We start from the raw sequence: 23,825 nt of genomic DNA, 5'->3' as shown, positions 1-23,825 counted from the left end.
GCGGACTCTGATCTTGACTGGCAGGACAAAGTGTGTCATGGAATATCATGGATGATTCAAGCAGTTGATGTCATCGGTAATTAGGCATTAAGAGCAACATTTTTCTCTGTGATGACGGATGATTGTGGCACTTGAAACAATTTTGACTTATATTTTGGCCAGCGCCTGTTATAAATTATGGGCCAGATATTCGATACGGAGGCCTAAGTTATGCCGCATTTATCTTTTGTCAACAATATGAAGGCTCATAAAACATAAACATTTACAGGAGAAGATGGCATGTGTGTGGAAAAGCAAAGCAGTAATTACCAAAAGAAGATACCTCCACCAAGGCTTACTGCAGCACCTGTGAGTAGTTCAATGTCAAAAGTCAAACTATGCTACGCAAAGATCCAAACACAGCATTATTACATCCTGGGCAGGGGTCATTAAACTGATCATTTCAATACAGGGCTTCCCCATCCACAGTAAGGGGAGCCCTGAAGTGGAATTACAAATTACAGGAAAACCAGTTATTTACAATCCGTATATGAGACATGGACACGCCCATTCTGCTTGCAAAGCCCCTACAAAAAGTTTTATACACATGCTTTGACCACCTATAATATAATAATATTTACATACCTTGCCCAATTTTGGTCATTTTAAGCAACTTTCTGTGTGCATCAGGGGCGTCACTAGGTTCTGAGGACAGGAGGGACATTAGGAAATCCAAAAAAACAAATAAGGAACAAGAACCGGGATATAACTTTCCCACTTTTGGACAGAATTAGTAGAGATACTCAATTGTTTTAGGCCACCATTACAATTTAATGTAAACACATGCAGATTTTTTTTTGATCACATTAACACCATCAGGGCTGCACGGTGGACGAGACCAGAGTTCAATTCCACTCTCGGCCATCTCTGTGTGGAGTTTGCATGTTCTCCCCGTGCATGCGTGGGTTTTCTCCGGGTACTCCGGTTTCCTCCCACATTCCAAAAACATGCTAGGTTAATAGGCCACTCCAAATTGTCCATAGGTATGAATGTGAGTGTGAATGGTTGTTTGTCTATATGTGCCCTGTGATTGGCTGGACACCAGTCCAGGGTGTACTCCACCACCTCTCGCCCGAAGACTGCTGGGATAGGTTCCAGCACCCCCCGCGACCCTTGTGAGGATAAGCGGTAGAAAATGAATGAATGAATTAACACCATCAACTAATAATTATTATCATTATCAACTCGGTAATGACAGGTAATGTGAATATTTAACTCCTATTTTTGCTCTATATAGTGACGCCACTGGTGTGCATTGATTTCACATAGCAACATAGCGATACCTTCCAGTTGTGGCCTGAGGCATTGGGAGCGTGTCTGTGAAGCTAGTTGCTAACCGGCTAGTAGCAAGCTGATGTGTGTTGGTCATGAACGTAGTTCTTGGGCGTAATAATGTTAATGACATTAATAATGATAATATCAGTGTAGCTTGGTTAATATGCAGGTAACATTATGTAAATCATGGGTGGGCAAACTTTTGGACTCGAGGGCCGAATTGACGAGGGGCCTGACTATATATATTTTACACATATAATTAATAATAACAGTCCACCTTGAATTATTGTATCTGTAAAAGTATTATGCAACCTGCTTTATGTGCTTTCATTCATTCATTTTCTACCGCTTTTCCTCTCGAGGGTCGCGGGGCGTCCTGGAGCCTATCCCAGCTGTCTTCGGGCGAGAGGCGGGGTACACCCTGGACTGGTCGCCAGCCAATCACAGGGCCTATATGTGCTTGTGTCCCTTTTTTTCAGGAGGACTTTGTAAACAGCAGACCACATCAAATAACCAAATTGATAAAAAAAAAAAAAAGGTTGTATGCTTTAATGAAATACAGAAAAAAAAATGAGCGGGCCGTATTTAAACACTTGGCGGGCCGGATGTGGCCCCCGAGCCATGGTTTGCCCACCCCTGATGTAAATGAACTGTTATTGTCGCCCTTTGGAGGTTTTTAAGGATTTATACTTGTAGGTGAAATAGTTGCATCCCATTACGTATCTTAGCTGCATCTATTTTTAGCTGATTTGGATCTTTAGAAAGCACAGAAAAAAAGAGTAAGTGGGTGGTCTCTCAATTTCCCACAATGACGCAGTACATTAGAGGACAAACTGAATAGTTTGTTACATGTAAAATTGTACAAAAAAATCATCGCAGTGTACAAACACTGAGGCGAAATTTTTCTAAAAAATGTTGACAAAACCTGAATCATCCAAAAACTGGGCCATACGAATGTGTGCATTTGCCATTGCGGTGTACCTCCACAAATTCTTCATCCAGATCCTCTTGGCATCCTGAGGCGCTCTCAGGCCAGTTGAGAGTCTCTTCAACGTTTCCTGGTGTAACGGCCTTACTAGGTCTCTGAAAAACAAAAGAATGAAACAAAAGTTGTCTTTCTGTCCACTTCTGCACCGCTCATCGATGCCAAGCACGTTGTGTGGCAAAGAGAGGAAGTACTCTTTAATCATGACAAACAAAAGACAGGTATTACATTTACCAGGTATCACATGTTTTTCTAACAATTTGTATGGACGATACCAACACTGCCGACTAGTGGCCAACATAAGTAACCGAGTCGGGGGGAGGAGTTATTAAAGACACGTGACATACAATAAAGCTTTATGAGTACAAAAATGAAAAACACATACCTGAAGGACTAAAGAATGAAACAAAAGTTGTCTTTCTGTCCACTGTACCCTACATATACGGACCATAGATTATATATTTAACACGAAACACGGCGTGGACTATTGCAATACAAATCCCGCCAAATGTGCAAATAAAAAGAGGCCCTTTTAACTCAAAGCCACGGTCAAAACAACATAAAACTGAACAAATATTGACATACAAACATTATACATCGATCGACAACACAGTTGACCAAATCTTCAACACATTATGTAACTATTTCACTTAACTTACCCTCATCGATGCCAAGCACTTGTGTGGCAAAGACCGGAAGTACTACTGGAGCTGAGGGCAACTACGGAAGCCCGCGGGGACCAGAAATGACAGAGTGAAATAAGGCATAATACAAGGAAAGCAATAAAATTGAGAAAATAAAATAATAAAATTAAATAACTCACTCAGATAAAATTCACATAATTACTACATGACAGTAAATTCACACATTTAGACAAATTAATAAAGTGCATTTTAAACTCCATTACACTGTGTCTTCCCCGAAGTTTCCTTACGGAGTTGGTAATTCATTCACAAATCCCGCCAAAAGTGCAAATGAAAAGAGGCCCTTTTAACTCACGGTCAAAAGAACATAAAACTACCTGACATCACACACATATGGACATACAAACATTATACATCGATACAAAAACACGGTTGACCAAATCTTCAACACATTATGTCTATAACTATTTCACTTAACTTACCCTCATCGATGCCAAGCACTTGTGTGGCAGAAACCGGAAGTACTACTGGACCTGAGGGCAACTACGGAAGCTCGCGGGGAACAGAAATGACAGAGTGAAGTAAGGCATAATACAAGGAAAGCAATACAATTGAGAAAATACGATAAAAAAATAAATAACTAAAATTCACATAACAATTACAAAATGACAGTAAATTCACACATTTATTCAAATTAATAAAGTGTATTTTTAACTCCGTTACACCAGGTTTTCCCCGAAGTTTCCTGACTGAGTTGGTAATTTCCACCCTACATAGGAAATTTTGTCCACCTGCACCCGCCATCTTGTCCTGTCAGCAATGTAAAAAAAATTTTATTTGACGGTTTTATTTATTGGAGCAGATTGCGATTGCATTTTCATGCTTCATGAAAAAAAACTTCATACCAGTCAAGCTCAGGCAGAAGTGGTTGGAGTTGGTGATTCCCAGCAAGAGAAACACATTTCACATGAAACTGTTTTCGTGAACATGAACGTGAAATATCGGCAAAGCCAGAAGAAGCCCGCTCTCACCAGGATTTTTTAATTTTTTTTATTTTTATTTTTATTTTTAATCTTATTTATTTATTCTTAATGTAGTTGATATATGAATGCTGCACTGACTGTTGGGCACTTTTTAAATTTTGTTGTACTTGTTACAATGACAATAAAGGACTATTCTGTTCTAGAATGGTGCGTTAATGTCAGACCTGTTACCTACGTTCATTGAAATTATACACGGTGAGTCAGGGGTCTCCAACCAGTTGCTCATGAGCTACCAATAGCTTTTAGAATCTTTCCAATTAGCTCTCCAAAGGCTTTATTCATGTATATGTACATATACATTCACTCCTATGCCGAAAAAATTGGACAGTTTGGCAGTATTCCGGCAGGCCGTGGGTGGAATAAATGAAAACAGACCGTTTTAGAAACCCAAAGAAATACAGCTGGAATAGCTGCAGGTTCTGGAAGTTTTCTGTGCGGGTTATTGTGTGTAGCTGCTCTATAGGACTCCACAAATGAGCATAATAAACACCAAAGCTAAGCAGTTTTAGTGTACATTTTGCTCACCGACAGTACCGGACATGACCTTAATACAGAGGTTCATATCGAACCGTGAGGATGCTGTCCTGTTCGACCCCCGACATCGACTGTTGCTATTGTACTCACTATCGCCTCCTAAGGGGCAAAGAAGTTTTACAAGACACATTATACAGTATTTATTATTATCATAGTTACAAGCTCAATTTTAGCAATGCATGTAATCCTGCAGGAATCATATTCCTGTATTGGGGTTTTTCACAATAATGGTCATTGATCTGTGTTGTATTTGCCTGAGCACACACTGTAAATTGTCAAAACAACAAAATACCACAGTGGCAGAGGTTTATCAACTAGAGTGTCGTTCAATTCCAAGAGAACGTCCCGCTGTGGTCCGTCCAATCTTGTGACTGGGACATCACGCGTCCTTTATGATGCCAGTACAATAATGCAAAAGTGTTGTTGCAAACTGGGGGGGGGGGGCACTGGCTTCTGTTTTCAGGCCTCTGTTTTCTCTCGGGCCTCTCGTTTCCCAGCTCCGCTGCCCTGAAGCCCTGTGGGTGTGTTTAGAGCGGACCCAGCAGGCTGCCCTCCATCACAAAGCACGCTTCTTTCCCGAGTCTAAGACTGCCAGCTGGTGAGAGTGGCCACTGCGAGAAGCAGAATTTGTTGAAAAAAAAATTCCAAAACTTTATAAACTCCACCCAGTTCTGTTGATCCAACCAGAGAGGAGCAGTACTTGGAATAATCAAGACACTGCAGGTTGTTTTTATTGCCCCAGCAGGCAAGCAAGCCCGATACACAGAAGTACACAGAAGCTGAAAAAAAAAAACATGAACAAAGTACTCGCTTTTGGGCTTTTTGGGAAGAATCCACATGAACCGTGTGTAATGTTATGTGAGAGCTGCGGTAAAGCCCAGAAAATGAAGCATGGTGGCTCCGCATGGCCACCATTCCCATGGGAACTCAAACAATCCTGAAGACCCGCCCACCGGAGTTCAAAACAGGGAGTTCACAAGCAGTGAAATAGGATACACAATCAATCCATGATAGATACTATTCCTCGTTGTCTTCTACTTCCTGAAGATTTATATCAAAACCTCCTCAGGACCAAGCCCCATCTGGAGAACATGACAAGAGCATGATGAGTCAGCGGCACCAAAAAGCATCAGAACCCCCAAAAGCGATGCATCTGTCAGCTGTCATCTTCCTTAGGACACCGCCGTGCACTTCCTTCCTCCTCAGGTTTCGGAAGAAAGACGCTCTGGTGCTCATCACACACTGATATGACTTTTCACAATAGCAGCGCAATGCTGAGAGCTGCTTGAGATGTGGCTGCAGCCAGATGGACAGGAAGAGACACTATTTAGTGATGGTGCAATGTGCAAACACAATCAGCTGACTTCTATATGCTGTGAAAAAGGCTTTGCACTTCCCTGATTTATTTATTTTTTGCATGTTGTCACACTTAAATATTCATTTAAAAAATGAATATTAATCAATAACAACAAAACGGAACACACAATGCATTTTTTTTAAAAAGGACACTTTTTATTATTAAGAGAGGAGACCGACATACATGGCCTAGTCAAGGGGTCGGCAACCTTTGCTATGAAAAGAGCCATTTTACCCCCTTGCCCACGAAACAAAAAGAGCCTGGAGCCGCAAAACATATTTACATCTAAAACAATGTCTTAAACTCAAGAAGAAAATAGAAGAAATAGAAGTGCAGTGAGTGTGCATGTGTAAGGGTTGCCAACCAGTAGGGTTATCATGCTATCATCTGGGTTAAACAAGAGAATAGAAGAATGTGTAAGGGTTGCCAACCAGTAGGGTTATCATGCTATCATCTTGGTAAACAAGAGAATAGAAGAATGTGTAAGGGTTGCCAACCAGTAGGGTTATCATGCTATCATTTTGGTTAAACAAGAGAATAGAAGAATGTGTAAGGGTTGCCAACCAGTAGGGTTATCATGCTATCATCTTGGTTAAACAAGGTCTTCTAAGGTCTAAGAAGAGAATAGAAGAATGTGTAAGGGTTGCCAACTAGTAGGGTTATCATGCTATCATCTTGGTTAAACAAGGTTTTCTAAGGTCTAAGAAGAGAATAGAAGAATGTGTAAGGGTTGCCAACCAGTAGGGTTATCATGCTATCATCTTGGTAAACAAGAGAATAGAAGAATGTGTAAGGGTTGCCAACCAGTAGGGTTATCATGGTATCATCTTGGTAAACAATAGAATAGAAGAATGTGTAAGGGTTGCCAACCAGTAGGGTTATCATGCTATCATCTTGGTTAAACAAGGTCTTCTATGGTCTAAGAAGAGAATAGAAGAATGTGTAAGGGTTGCCAACCAGTAGGGTTATCATGGTGTCATCTTGGTAAACAAGAGAATAGAAGAATGTGTAAGGGTTGCCAACCAGTAGGGTTATCATGGTATCATCTTGGTAAACAAAAGAATAGAATGTAAGGGTTGCCAACCAGTAGGGTTTTCATGCTATCATCTTGGTTAAACAAGAGAATATAAGAATGTGCAAGGGTTGCCAACCAGTAGGGTTATCATGCTAGCATCTGGGTTAAACAAGAGAATACAAGAATGTGTAAGGGTTGCCAACCAGTAGGGTTATCATGCTATCATCTTGGTAAACAAGAGAATAGAAGAATGTGTAAGGGTTGCCAACCAGTAGGGTTATCATGGTATCATCTTGGTAAACAAGATAATAGAAGAATGTGTAAGGGTTGCCAACCAGTAGGGTTATCATGCTATCATCTTGGTAAACAAGAGAATAGAAGAATGTGTAAGGGTTGCCAACCAGTAGGGTTATCATGCTATCATCTTGGTAAACAAGAGAATAGAAGAATGTGTAAGGGTTGCCAACCAGTAGGGTTATCATGGTATCATCTTGGTTAAACAAGGTCTTCTAAGGTCTAAGAAGAGAATAGAAGAATGTGTAAGGGTTGCCAACCAGTAGGGTTATCATGGTATCATCTTGGTAAACAAGAGAATATAAGAATGTGCAAGGGTTGCCAACCAGTAGGGTTATCATGCTAGCATCTGGGTTAAACAAGAGAATACAAGAATGTGTAAGGGTTGCCAACCAGTAGGGTTATCATGCTATCATCTTGGTAAACAAGAGAATAGAAGAATGTGTAAGGGTTGCCAACCAGTAGGGTTATCATGGTATCATCTTGGTAAACAAGATAATAGAAGAATGTGTAAGGGTTGCCAACCAGTAGGGTTATCATGCTATCATCTTGGTAAACAAGAGAATAGAAGAATGTGTAAGGGTTGCCAACCAGTAGGGTTATCATGCTATCATCTTGGTAAACAAGAGAATAGAAGAATGTGTAAGGGTTGCCAACTAGTAGGGTTATCATGCTATCATCTTGCTGAACAAGAAAATAGAAGAATGTGTAAGGGTTGCCAACCAGTAGGGTTATCATGGTATCATCTTGGTTAAACAAGGTCTTCTAAGGTCTAAGAAGAGAATAGAAGAATGTGTAAGGGTTGCCAACTAGTAGGGTTATCATGCTATCATTTTGGTAAACAAGATAATAGAAGAATGTGTAAGGGTTGCCAACCAGTAGGGTTATCATGCTATCATTTTGGTAAACAAGAGAATAGCAATATCCTTCACAACAGGAGACCTTAAACACATCGTTATTGGCTGATATCAGAATGGGAGAGCCGGCGGCACGGCGGTCTAGTGGTTAGCACGCAGACCTCACAGCTAGGAGACCAGCGTTCAATTCCACCCTCGGCCATCTCTGTGTGGAGTTTGCATGTTCTCCCCGTGCATGCGTGGGTTTTCTCCGGGTACTCCGGTTTCCTCCCACGTTCCGAAAACATGCTAGGTTAATTAGCGACTCCAAATTGTCCATAGGTATGAATGTGAGTGTGAATGGTTGTTTGTCTATATGTGCCCTGTGATTGGCTGGCCACCAGTCCAGGATGTACCCCGCCTCTCACCCGAAGACAGCTGGAATAGGCTCCAGCACCCCGCGACCCTCGTGAGGAAAAAGCGGTAGAAAATGAATGAATGAATGAAAATGGGAGAACTGGACGATATCGCTATATCAAACTGCACCCAAGAAACAAGTTTTCCAGTGTTTACAGAATTCATGAATTTATGGTAGAGCATATGGAACCATGAAATTTGGTGAAATTTGGACCACCTGTAAGTGACACAGAAAGCAATTCATGTAAGACAAATGAAACGATGGCACATTTGCGCCTCAAAATCAATCAAACGCTGTCACTGTGGCTTCATGTGGCAAAGCACCCACATTGTTTTGAAGATGACTGTTGTGGTCAAACCAAAGTGCACAGCAGCTTGCTACATGTGTTTTCATGCAGATTGACAACGCTATTCTCGGAGCAGCTGTGTGTGTGTGTGTGTGTGTGTGTGTGTGTTGGGTGGGTGGGTTGGGGGTTCCATGACAGAAAAAGTTTTATTGTTTCACACGGATTAAAATGAAACAATTTGATTCAGTCAAGAGTGCTGTAACAAGTCAGGGTAGCGTTAAGGTGATGATTGGTGAACACAAAGCGTGGAATCAATACGTCTTTTCCGCCACCCGGCCGGCACGCGGAGAAGCACTTCAGAGGGGATCCCGCTACGGCTACGGTTTCAGTTTTTCAATCCTCCCAAAACCATGATTATTCTTTTTGAATCTCACCCCATCAAAACTGCGCTCAGACCTCAAGGCACCACAGCAATCCACTGGGGCTATGATTTGCATTTCCAGATTTATGGGCGCACTTCTGAGGAGCGCGGGATCAAATGCAATATTAGAACACTGAACTTACATCTAGGGCTCCATGAAGAAGGGGAATAATTACACAAGCACAAATCAAAATGATATATTGAGATATGATGAGAGACTGAAAGCAGGATATTGGATTGCTTTTACCTTCAGACAAGGAGGAGTGGAGGTTGTGGGGGTGGGTGGGTGGGCGGGCGGTCAAGGGCATTTTCAGCCACAGCTTAACATCTTTGAAAAATGGCTTTGTTTCCTGTTTACACACTAAATGGAACCACGTTGGCCCATGACCCCCATCTGCTCGAATGCTCATTATTTGTACCACATATCGTAGTACCTCGGTTTTGGTTATTTGTTCTAACATGCTAGGCAAAATAATTGTTTATTTATGGTGTGGTATTGTTTTTTCTTCTCTTATATGTTGTTGATTGCAAATTGGTGGTTGATTGTTTGTATTTGGGGCGGCATGGTGGTCGAGTGGTTAGCGCGCAGACCTCACAGCTAGGAGACCAGCGTTCAATTCCACCCTCGGCCATCTCTGTGTGGAGTTTGCATGTTCTCCCCGTGCATGCGTGGGTTTTCTCCGGGTACTCCGGTTTCCTCCCACATTCCAAAAACATGCTAGGTTAATTAGCGACTCCAAATTGTCCATAGGTATGAATGTGAGTGTGAATGGTTGTTTGTCTATATGTGCCCTGTGATTGGCTATCCTGCTGAGTTTTTGACAGTTTTTGTTTCTGTTGGGTCAACTCGTACCCAATGGTTGCAAAGCTTGCTGTCCCAGCACTCCGTCTCTTAAGAAAGTAATAGGAATTGGGAATATGACGGTAGGTTTTTAAGTTGTACATCTGTAAGGATGTGTCTTATTGACCTTTGCTCTAATTTGCTTCTGTCGCCATCATTTCGTCAAATGTCCTATTTGCTATATCTACTTCCTGGTTTAGTTGGGGAATTCCGGCCGTCCTGTTGCTCTTCAAGCTCTTCAAGAGGCGACCATAGGTCATCGTTGGAGAGGCTTCGGTAAAGCAGAAACCCTGCAAGTGACTGAATGACCTGTGACTGAAGATCAGGAAATTAGAGATTGAAAAGAAACACTTTGCAGTATTTACAGGTCTTGTTGAATCAGTTTGATATTTCTTGATTCTGGCAATCACTGACACTAAAGTAAACATTTTTCAGTTTAAATGGGATCTGTTTTCTCTGGCACCGTAAACGCAGAAGAAGTTCACAGTGTTCGAGATTGGCAGTGTCCATTGTCAACTTTAGGATAAGGTCAAAGTAAAGGCCGGAGCAGCCAACCGGTCTCACTGAATGTCCTTTGTTGAATACTTCCTGAGGGGAAGAATAGTCTTTAAAGTAGTGCACTTAATTAGAAACCAGGGTAGACTGAAGTTCACCTTTGTTCCCAATCTAAACCACATGTGTCAAGGGGGGGGGGGTGGCAACCAGTTTCTCCAGCAGGTGATTTAATCTTCCCTCAAATTGAAGGAGGTGTTGATCATGAGAATCGTCTTCATCGGTGACCAGCTGGAAAGAGAACCTACCGTTTCTCTGCCCTCCATGGCACACATTTGACGACCCAGATCTAAGCTAACGTGCCCCTTAGCACTGATGCTTGGACCCCAGAGGGACTGCTTGTACAAATGTAATGACATTTTTGGCCTTGTGCGACTTATACTCCAGTGCGACTTATGTATGTTTTTTCTACCTAATTATGCATTTTTGGCCTTGTGCGACTTATACTCCGGAGCGACTTATGTATGTTTTTTTTACCTAATTATGTCTTTTTGACCTTGTGCGACTTATACTCCAGTGTGACTTATGTATGTTTTTTTTTACCTAATTATGCATTTTTGGCCTTGTACTCCAGTGTGACTTATGTATATTTTTTCTACCGAATTATGTCTTTTTGACCTTGTGCAACTTATACTCCAGTGTGACTTATGTATGTTTTTTTGTACCTAATTATGCATTTTTGGCCTTGTGTAACTTATACTCCGGTGCGACTTATGTATGTTTTTTTTCTACCTAATTATGCATTTTTGGCCTTGTGCGACTTATACTCCGGAACGACTTATGTATGTTTTTTTTTACCTAATTATGTCTTTTTGACCTTGTGCGACTTATACTCCAGTGTGACTTATGTATGTTTTTTTTACCTAATTATGCATTTTTGGCCTTGTACTCCAGTGTGACCTATGTATATTTTTTCTACCGAATTATGTCTTTTTGACCTTGTGCAACTTATACTCCAGTGTGACTTATGTATGTTTTTTTGTACCTAATTATGCATTTTTGGCCTTGTGTAACTTATACTCCGGTGTGACTTATGTATGTTTTTTTTCTACCTAATTATGCATTTTTGGCCTTGTGCGACTTATGTATGTTTTTTTTGTACCTAATTATGCATTTTTGGCCTTGTGCGACTCATACTCCGGTGCGACTTATGTATGTTTTTTCTACCCAATTATGCATTTTTGGCCTTGTGCAACTTATACTCTGGAGCGATTTATGTATGTTTTTTTCTACCTAATTATGCATTTTTGGCCTTGTACTCCGGTGCGACTTATGTATGTTTTTTTTCTACCTAATTATGCATTTTTGGCCTTGTGTGACTTATGTATGTTTTTTTTGTACCTAATTATGCATTTTTGGCCTTGTGCGACTTATACTCCGGAGCGACTTATGTATGTTTTTTTCTACCTAATTATGCATTTTTGGCCTTGTGCGACTTATACTCTGGAGCGACTTATGTATGTTTTTTTCTACCCAATTATGCATTTTTGGCCTTGTGCGACTTATACTCCGGAGCGACTTATAGCCCATAAAATACGGTATTCATACATCATTAAAAGAGCCTGTCAGTCGCACTTATGATCTCATCAACACATCCTTTTTTTAATGGAGCAGACCCACGTCTTGGAGATAAAGTTGTAAGGGCGTAGCAGATTGGCGGGTGACGGTGTCAGGGGTGAAACATGTGGCACACACCAGAGGACGTCTGCTCACACCCAGACGCCTCGTGTACCACACAGAACTGATTGTTCCACAGCCACGAGCCCCTCCTTCCACCGGAGCTCCAAGCCTTGTGTGGTGAATCCTGGCCCCGCTAGAGGATCCACTCCCCTGTGGTAGCTAATGCTGAATGACAGGCAGACGCTGATCAAAGCCGCTTCTGGAAGCCCTCCTGTCAATGTTTGGAAGGGGGGCAGAGAGGAGTTGATAAGTGGAGAGACAAGAACACTATTGGTCGGTCTGGAACCAGGCCAAGGATCAAGGATCAGACAGCATGGCTGAACTTTTATTAGCTTCAGCACAGACAATGCACTCACCACAGCGGACCTCCACCGTGACCAGATTATCTCATCTTCTCTTTATAGGCTGGTGACACCGAGCCTGGAGTCCGGAGGTGATTAGATGCTTGGATAATGGACTCGCGAGTCTGGAGTCCACACATTTGCCTTCAGTCAAGTTCCATCCTGGTCCTTATATTTCAACTTTGAATGCGTGAAGGCAGGGGTGGGCAAATATTTTGACTCGTGGGGGGGTTTTCATGTCCCTTTTTTCAGGAGCACTTTAAACATCACACCACATCAAACTCATTCATTCATTCATTCATTTTATACCCCTTTTTTCCTCACGAGGGTCGCGGGGGTGCTGGAGCCTATCCCAGCTGTCTTCGGCCAAGAGGCGGGGTACACCCTGGACTGGTGGCCAACCAATCACAGGGCACATATAGACAAACAACCATTCACACTCACATTCATACCTATGGACAATTTGGAGTGGCTAATTAACCTAGCATGTTTTTGGAATGTGGCGGAAACCGGAGAAGTATTGGATGACATTTTTAGCTAATTGGTTATTTTTAGCCTTATGCATTATTTTAGCTGTTTGAAGATGAACTATATCAGCAAGTTGAAGTATTTGTGATTTTAGAAATTAGTAGTTAGTATGTTCTCTGTAGGCGAGGCGGCATTATGAATTATCCTTACTGACCTTTTTTGCATTGTACTGATCCTATGCAGGCACATTACATTCTGGTCAAAAAGCCTGGAGTGGTGCACAGAATTAGCACATCCCACTGGAAACATTACACACTGCTTCCAGAGCTGAAGATGTCAAATATATGAAAAGTGACAGATGAAGGAAGTGGCAAATACGTTTGATTTGTTTCATCCATAATTACTCCAGTAGATTTGTAGTGTTTGAAAAATAGTATTCACATGAACCATTATTTATTTTGTCAAGTTAGCCCCCCCTTTTTTATAATATTGTTTGACAACCACCAAAGGCACAAACCACATTGTGAAATAATTTAAAAATCGGGCCAATCAATCTCTCGGGTGTAATTTCCTCCATCCCAGCCCCAGCCCGATGGGACTTAAAGGGGAGCTCGTGGAAAGGCAAGGTCACGGGGCCTGTGGGACGTGTTCAGGAAGTGGCGGCACACAGCTCGGCCTGTAATGAATATCACGGGGTGTCAGAGTAAACACAACACCAGAAGTCATTGCTCAAACCACCCCCCCCCCCCTGCCCCCCTCCGAGGTTCCGCACTGCATGTAAACACTACTCACTCAGTTCGGTCCTTCAGTGGCCATGTTGGTGTTGTTGTTGTTGTCATTTGAAAGCTCCCCACAGTGGAACCTCTCACGGCACATTAAGCTAACATTAAGTTGGTTTTACAGAGTTTTTTCTTAAATTAAGCATTTCCGCGTTAACGGAATCGCCTACAGAATCACAGAATTGGCCAATAAAAATTTGTTACAGTTAAATGGGCATGTAAATAAAATTATGTCATGTTCAAATTATGTCAAATTCATGTGGGGAAGTATTTACCTGGTGGGCTGTGCCTGAATCTCAATCTTTGATATTGTCACAATGTGTTAGTTACATCCATTTCGGAATTACTGGGCAAAATTGGCCAATGATGTATTGATGTATAGGGGTGTTATTTCATGTCTAGAGAGCTCTAATAACGTTAAAAACCGCATTGCAAAATATGAAACTCATTCATTCATTTTCTACCGCTTATCCTCACGAGGGTCGCGGGGGTGCTGGAGCCTATCCCAGCTGTCTTCGGGCGAGAGGCGGGGTAGACCCTGGACTGGTGGCCAGCCAATCACAGGGCACATATAGACAAACAACCATTCACACTCACATTCGTACCTATGGACAATTTGGAGTGGCTAATTAACCTAGCATGTTTTTGGAATGTGGGAGGAAACCGGAGTACCCGGAGAAAACCCACGCATGCATTTGTTCACTTCCTGCTTTCCTAATATAATATTTTTTTGTTTTTACTTAATTTTATTTATTATATTTTATGATTATTATTTATTTATGATTTATTATTATTTATTTATTTTTTGGCACGTATCGAGGTACGAGGTGATATGACCATCCAATGACATCCTGGGTACCATAGTAACTGTCAATATTGTGATATATATATAGCACATCATGACACATGAAACATGAAGACAGCTGGGATAGGCTCCAGCAACCCCCGCGACCCTCGTGAGGATAAGCGTTAGAAAATGAATGAATGAATGAATGAAAAGTTGTGGTTGCAGAATAATGTGTTTGTGTTATTTTGTGAATGTATTGTTTATTGTTTTTTCATATTACGTCATAAATCTTGATAAAAGTGATTTGTAATTATTTTTCCATCTCATTTGCATGTGAAACTATGATTATTTTTCGGCGTCTGGGACAGATTAATTGGATTTGGATCATTTTCTACGAGGAAATTTGCTCTGGTTCAAGTCTGTTTTGGTTTGAGTCGGACCTTCTGGAATGCATTAATGACATTAACCAAGGCATCACTGTATATTGAATATATTGAATTTATGTCGGTGTACCTAATGTTGTGGCCTGTTAAAAGGAGTAGAACATTGATGTTTCTGTTAGTGGATAACGTTGCTGTGCAGTCACGAAGGGTACAAAGATCATCAGTTCCACACACTTGTGTATTGTATTTATTTAGCTTAATCGCTAATCAGCCCTCCTGTCAAGTGACTGAGAGGCACTCCAAGAAAAAAAAAAAAAAAAAGCACAAAGCTTCTCTCTATGCTTTTGCACAGGCATCAGAAGTAGAATTGCAACAAAAATGAATTGGAATCAGTTAGGTGTCAAAAGGATGAAATAATACTCCCACAGAGAGTTTTACTCTGGGATGTTATTCCACACAAGCGTTCAAAAAAGGCGCCACGTTCCGTGCCCAAAAGCCAGAGATTAGGAGGCCACCTGAGTGTTTCGGGACCGCAGTTGAAAGAGCCGACGGAGAAAGAAACCCCCCAAAACGTAAACCTATTTATTGAAACAAATTCAGCAGCAGAAAGAGAAATATTTGGTTAGCTTAGCCACGATGGACAGTCGGCAACGCTGGAACGATCCACGGTGGGGGAACAGCCGGCCCTTTGTTTGCCACAAATAAAAAAACCTTAAAAAAAACTTGAATTATATTAGAAAGGCAGGAAGTGAACAAATGTTCACCCACCGTAGTTTGGTTGAATCACCTCGTACTTCGGTACAGGACAAAAAAAAATATATACAAAAAAAAAAATTTTTTAAATTTAAAAATTCAATTTATAATGATATAATATTGAATGATAATGATATAATATAATAAATAATATTTTATATTTATATTATATTTTAATAAACACAATTAATTCTTATTATATAATTATTATATAAAATATTATTAAAATAATATTTTAAATTTAATTTAATATTAATATTAATTAATAATAATTATTATTATATTATTATTCACATTATTTACATTATTATTACAGTTATGATGGTACCCATTATGTCATTGTATGGTCATATCACCTCGTACTTCGGTACGTGACAAAAAAAAGGGAAAAAAATGAAAATATATATATATTTTTTTATAAAAAACCTTAAAAAAACTTTAATTATATTAGAAAGGCAGGAAGTGAACAAATGTTCACCCACCGTAATTTGGTTGAATCACCTCGTACTTCGGTACAGGACAAAAAAATTACAAAAATTACAAAAAATTAAAATTTAAAAATTTAAAAATTTAAAAATTTAAAAATTTAAAAATTTAAAAATTTAAAAATTTAAAAATTTAAAAATTTAAAAATTTAAACATTTAAACATTTAAAAATTTAAACATTTAAACATTCAAACATTTAATGTTTTTTTTTAATTTTAAAATAAAGAAATTTAATAAAATCAAGTTTAAAACAATTTTTAAAATTATGAAAAAAACTTACATTATATTAGGAAAGCAGGAAGTGAACAAATGTAACGGTTACTGATTGTAAAAGTACCAGATGGAGGGGTAGGATTTAATAAGCTTTGCTTCTTCCTACTCCTTTTGGACATGTGGAACTGTGAACTGATTATGTGATGCATTCAATTGTAATCTGATGCATGTGCATGTGTCAAGGAAGGATGAAATAATACTCCCACAGAGCGTTTTACTCTGGGATGTTATTCCACACAAGCGTTCAAAAAAGGCGCCACGTTCCGTGCCCAAAAGCCAGAGATTAGTGTTTCGGGACCGCAGTTGAAAGAGCCGACGGAGAAAGAAACACCCCCCCCAAAACGTAAACGTATTTATTGAAACAAATTCAGCAGCAGAAAGAGAAATATTTAGTTAGCTTAGCCACGATGGACAGTCGGCAGCGCTGGAACGATCCACGGTTGAAGTAAAGGGGGAACAGCCGGCCCTTTGTTTGCCAACAGAATGGTGCACTCCATGGGGTCACCATAGAGGACCAACATCACAGCCCGCAAGAACACACACGCATGCACATTCCCCTGCTATTACACACATGCATGCATGCACACATGCGTTAGCATACACACACACACGTGCACACGCACAAACCACAACATTCCTCTGCTTCTACGAATGTTTTATTAACCATGTGAATGGGTCACAGAGTTATACCTCTACCATGACAATAGTCTCCTTGGTCTCACACACACACACACACACACACAAGGTTGACTGAATGATATTCCCATAGTCGGATTCTTGTTTTTTTGCTTTGCTAACCGGCAAAAAAAATAAATATCTGTACATAGTTCATCATTTACCAAGTCTTTCATTTCTTTGCTTGGTTTCAATGTTTCTGTTAACGAGAACATGCAAACTCCACACAGAGATGGCCGAGGGTGGAATCGAACTTGGGTCGAACTTGTGGGCCCTGTGCGCTAACCACTCGGTCGCTGTCCAGCCACTTTAGTTTCTTATTTACATGAATTGTGAATTGTGGGGCTGCATAGTGGTTGAGTGGTTAGCGTGCATGCCTCACAGCTAGGAGACCCAGGTTCAATTCCACCCTCGGGCATCTCTGTGTGGAGTTTGCATGTTCTCCCCGTGCATGCGTGGGTTTTATCCGGGTACTCCGGTTTCCTCTCACATTCCCAAAAAAAACATGCTAGGTTAATTGGCCACTCCAACAGACAGCTTTTTTAGAGCTGTCAATCGATTAAAATATTTGATTGCGATTAATCATCTTTATGGCCATTGTTAACTCAAATGAATCACATTTAATCGCAGATAGAAATACCTTTTTATCCATAACAAGTAGGAGAAATGCTGCACGGCTGGGTCAAGTGGTTATCACGCAGGCCACACAGCTAGGATACCCAAGTTCAATTCCACCCTCGGCCATCTCTGTGTGGAGTTTGCATGTTCTCCCCGTGCATGCGTGGGTTTTCTCCGGGTATTCCGGTTTCCTCCCACATTCCAAAAACATGCTTGTTTGTCTATATGTGCCCTGTGATTGGCTGGCCCAACCTCGCCTCTCAGCTGGGATAGGCTCCAGCACCCCCGCGACCCTTGTGAGGATAAGCGGTAGAAAATGAATGTATGAATAATTATCTTGTGGCTGGCCACCAGTCCAGGGTGTACCCCGCCTCTCACCCGAAGACAGCTGGGATAGGCTCCAGCACCCCCCTCAACCCTCGTGAGGATAAGTGGTAGAAAATGAATGAATGAATGAATGAGTGATTATTTTGTGGCTGGCCACCAGTCCAGGGTGTACCCCGCCTTTCGCCCGAAGACAGCTGGGATAGGCTCCAGCACCCCCACAACCCTTCGTGAGGATAAGTGGTAGAAAATGAATGTATGAATAATTATCTTGTGGCTAGCCACCAGTCCAGGGTGTACCCCGCCTCTCACCCGAAGACAGCTGGGATAGGCTCCAGCACCCCCCTCAACCCTCGTGAGGATAAGCGGTAGAAAATGAATGAATGAATGAGTGATTATTTTGTGGCTGGCCACCAGTCCAGGGTGTACCCCGCCTCTTGCCCGAAGACAGCTGGAATAGGCTCCAGCCTACCCGCGATCCTTGTGAGGATAAGCGGTAGAGAAAATGGATGAACGTATTCTTAATACTGTGGTATGAAATATAATCGTATCATATATGATCATCATATACCAAATATCATATCATGTCATACCTCATATCATATGATATCATATCATATCATATCGTATCATGTCACGGCATGTCAATCCTATGTGAGACATGAACAAACATAACTGGGAATTCCGATTGGGATCCACCTATTCCGCATATAAAGACTTCTGCGTTATTTATATATCACTTGGTGCTCCCACCTGTCCATTGTTACGCACATTTGCTTCCCTAGTTTCACAGTGTTTACTGCTGGATAGTGAAAGTGAAAGTAAAGACGTCTGACTAGCACAAATCCAAAGAGATATCTTTATGAAGGGACTTCATTTCTTATAGGGGTCAAAAAATCCCAACTATCCCTTTAATACGTGACCACTCACTCTGCTGTTGAAAGTAAACATTGGTTGTTCCATTGGTCATGTGACCTGTTGTTCTGTCAACCCAGCAAGCTGTTGTAAACATCCTGCAGGATACACCACATGCCGGCATTTAGCTCAAACTACCACCTCTTTATTTTTTACGAGCGTCAACACATCGCCAAGGTAGTCCATCCCCCAATTTCAACCGCACCGTTCCGTTCGGAGAGAGAACCTGAGTGATGAAAATATGACTCCCATAACCGGAAGACCAATGCCGACCTCCAGCTATTTTGCATTTATTCCAATACGTTAATGCAGGAGTATTTCCAGAACGACACGCTGCCTTGTTAATTTCCTCACACTCCGCCGTTCCCCCACAGAGAGCAGAAACCCAGTCCTGTTTGACTTGGACGGCCCGACAAGGAGACCTCGTGTTGAACAAGCTGTCACACACCACGGTCCAGAAACACAGACTTGAGAGGTCAGAATCCAACGCTGAGTTGGAAGCAGCGAGCGCTCGCATCCCATGAATCTCGGGTTTAGTGGTCCGGCATGTCATCACCAAAATGACGGATTATGTTCCGCGTAAGCCTTCTGTCTGGTGCTGTATTACATCAGCAATCCCCAGTTGGAGATTTCCGCTTGGACTCAAAAGAGAGAAGACTTTCTGCAAGGTGTTGGTGTGGTGGGACCGAAGAGATCTCAGAGAGGGCCTGCCGGTTTCCAAAGGTCTTTAATGAGGTTGAGGTCAGGGTTCTCAGGGTTGCTACACACCAAACTCATCAAGGCATGTCTTTATGGGCTTTGCATTCCCAAACTGTAAAGTTGAAAAAAAATTGCCAAAAAGTTTTTTTTATGATGACAACTCAAGATTGAACAGTTGATTGATTCATTAATTGATAGTGGTGGGCATCATTCCGGTTCATTCAGTAAAAAGATCCGTTCATTTCGTTCATGTCGTTCATTTCGGTCATTTCGGTCATTTCGGTCATTTCGGTCATTTTGGTCATTTTGGTCATTTTGGTCATTTTGGTCATTTTGGTCATTTCGTTTGTTTCGGTCATTTCGTTCATGTCGTTCATTCTGGTCATTTCGGTCGTTTTGTTCATTTTGTTCATTTCGGTCATTTCATTCGTTTCGGTCATTTCGGTCATGTCGTTCATTTCGGTCATTTTGTTCAGGTCATTTCGGTCATTTTGTTAATTTTGTTCATTTCGTTCATTTTGGTCATTTCGGTCATGTCATTCATTTCGGTCATTCCGATCATTTCAGTAATTTCGGTCATTTCGGTCATTCCGGTCATTCTAGTCATTCTGGTCATTTCGGTCGTTTCGTTCATTTCGGTCATTTCGGTCATTTTTTTCATTTTGTTCATTTTGTTCATTTCGGTCATTTCGTTCATTTCGTTCATTTAGTTTATGTCGTTCATTTCGTTCATTTCGTTCATTTCGTTCATTTCGTTCATTTCGTTCATTTCGTTCATTTCGTTCATTTCGTTCATTTCGTTCATTTCGTTCATTTCGTTCATTTCGTTCATTTCGTTCATTTCGTTCATTTCGTTCATTTCGTTCATTTCGTTCATTTCGTTCATTTCGTTCATTTCGTTCATTTCGTTCATTTCGTTCATTTAGTTCATTTCGTTCATTTCGTTCATTTCGTTTATGTCGTTCATTTCAGTCGTTTCAGTCATTTTGTTCATTTCGGTCATGTCATTCATTTCGGTAATTTCTTTCATTTCGGTCATTTCGGCCATTTCGTTCATTCCCGTCGTTTTGCTCATTTCGCTCATTTCGGTCGTTTTGGTCATTCCGATCATTTCAGTCATTTCGGTCATTTCGGTCATTTCGGTCATTTTGTTAATTTTGGTCATTTTGGTCATTTCGTTCATTTCGTTCATTTTGTTCATTTCGTTCATTTCGTTCATTTCGTTCATGTCGTTCATTTCGTTCATTTCGTTCATTTAGTTTATGTCGTTCATGTCGTTCATTTCAGTCGTTTCAGTCATTTTGTTCATTTCGGTCATTTTTGTGTTTGAGTCGCAACAATTATGGATTATACTAGTACCTATTGGGAGATAATTCATACTTATAGTAATTCCTAATCCTTTGTATATTGTGCTTAATTTAGGCAAACATACGTGTAAAATGTACTTAAATATGCATTAGGCCATGCATTAGAATTATGACATGATGTAAATTTTTCGGAAAACTGGGATAGAGTGAAACTACAAAATTTGAAGTGCAAAGTGGTGAGGGATTACTAGTCTAAAGTTGTTTTTCCTTGAGAAGATACTATTTAGTGTTAAATAGTACACGATAATGGAGTTCTCTGATTGAACAACAATCAGTTTTTATCTTGATGGATCTGGTCTCAGCTGCTTTCCACACAGTTGGAGAGATTAAGACCATAATCTTAATCTGATAACATTAATCTGGGCCCGTCCTACATATTCAGGTGGAGAGGTCAAAGGATTTTCATGTTGTCATCTTAGTGCTTTATCCAAAACCGGACCTCCCAGTGGGAACCATGTTGCCACAGGATATAAATAAATGTAGTAATTATTAGGAAATCCTAAATTAATAAATGAATCATAACAGAATCCGCAGTGTGCATCCATAATGTGGGAGAAACATAACTGATGCTGTGCCCCCAAAGGCACACTTGACACGACAACCAGGACCTTGATATTATCTCATGGCTAGCTAATTAGCATATGCAGCGTTCCTTTATGGCCTCAAAACAACAGAGGAGAAGACCTGAGCCGAGATCGCCGAATGTGAATATTTATTTGAATTCCTATTCTTGCCCTATTATATCAAATTTGTCAGAGACTTTTTGTAAAAAAAATCTATAAAAAACAAAAAAAAACTCAATAAAAAATATCTAATTATTGGGGGGGGGGGGGCATAAGAACATTTCACTCCACACAGAGATGGCCGAGGGTGGGGAAAGACAAAATAAGAAGCCAAAAAGTTACCACTTCCACACAAAATAGGAGGAGAACTCATTCATTCATTCATTTTCTACTGCTTATCCTCACGAGGGTTGCGGGGGGTGCTGGAGCCTATCCCAGTTGTCTTCGGGCGAGAGACGGGGTACACCCTGGACTGGTGGCCAGCCAATCACAGGGCACATATAGACAAACAACCATTCACACTCACATTCATACCTATGGACAATTTGGAGTGGCCAATTAACCTAGCATGTTTTTTTTGGAATGTGGGAGGAAATCGGAGTACCCGGAGAAAACCTATGCATGCACGGGGAGAACATGCAAACTCCGAGGGTGGAATCGAACTCGGGTTTCCTAGATGTGAGGTCTAGGAGACCTCTATAAGCGCTCTATAAGGCATTCTAGAAGCGGTAGAAAATGAATGAATGAATGAGTTTCATATTTTGCGATGCAGTTTTTAACATTATTAGAGCTCTCTAGAGATGAAATAACACCCCTATACATCAATTCATCATTGGCAAATTTTGCCCAGTAATTTTTAAATGGATGTAACTTAGCTAACTTTTGTCATTTTTGGAATGTGGGAGGAAACCGCAGTACCCGGAGAAAACCCACGCATACACAGGGGAGAACATGCAAACTCCACATACAGATGGCCGAGGGTGGAATTGAACCCTGGTCTCCTAGCTGTGAGGTCTGTGCGCTAACCCCACATAAGTCACCGCACAGCAATCAATCATTAATGCAGGGAGGCAGCATCTTGTGTTTGAGTGCCTGTCACACTGTCGCCATAACTCCACTCTGTCTCGTAACATCGGCATATTTGGGGGCCAGAAAAGTGTTACTTCGTCCAATGTGTGTGTGTGTGTGTGTGTGTGTTTTGCATGTGTGGTATTGACAGAGGGTGACCCGAGAGGCCCCCCGACTAGTTACAGCCTCTCTGTTGGAGACCACCACTTCCACAAAACCAGCATTGTCGCTATAAAGCTCCAGACGCAGCAGACACACTCAACATAAGTTACGGGTGCACACAAATGAAACAGCGAGAAAAAAAAAAATGGCGGCCATAATGCAACCGCCAGTGCTCGCCATTGACAAATTCACAACAAGTCCCCTTTTTAGGAGTTTAATCCCACCGCAGTATTTCACAATAAAACACAGCACACACCGCAAATGTGGATGACTGTTACTAACAATAGCTGTTGGGTGGTTATTATTGACTATTATTATAGGTGTTTTTATGCTAATTAGGTGTGACTGGGAGACTGTCAAAAGCTTTTACTGCAGGGGTCTCAAACTCAATTTACTTGGGGGGCCACTGGAGCTCGGGTCTGGGTGAGACTGGGCCGCTTTTTAAATTTTTTTTTTTAATTCTTTTAAATTTTTTTTGTTTTTAATAAATAAAAAAAACACAAAAAACGCATTTTGTTTTTTCTCCGTGTGTTTTTTTTTGGAAAACCTGATGTTTTAAAAAAAAAAACACAAAAAACGCATTTATTAAAAACATCAGGTTTTCAAAAAAAACACAAAAAACGCATTTATTAAAAAAAAAAACAAAAAAAACAAAAAAAAACTTCACTTTGGTTCCAATTTTCTACAAGAAAAGCTCTGATAAAACATTCCACTGTTCTCAAATATCTTAATTTTTATTTTTCTACACAAAAAAATATGAAAAATAAATAAACAAATCAAGAATAAAGAAAATCAATCAATCAGTAATAAATAAATATAATAATAATAAAACAACAAATAATAAAAACTTAAGAAACCAGATATAGTTGGTGGGTAGACAAATTATTTTTTTCAGATTAAAATTAACATTAGCATTATTAGAGCCCTGTAGACATGACAAAACA

The sequence above is a fragment of the Doryrhamphus excisus genome, linkage group LG10, assembly GCF_037039965.1.
Source record: "Doryrhamphus excisus strain RoL-2023G ecotype Guam linkage group LG10, RoL_Dexc_Guam_v1.1, whole genome shotgun sequence".
Classification (NCBI taxonomy): domain Eukaryota; kingdom Metazoa; phylum Chordata; class Actinopteri; order Syngnathiformes; family Syngnathidae; genus Doryrhamphus; species Doryrhamphus excisus.
This window is presented reverse-complemented; position numbering follows the sequence as displayed.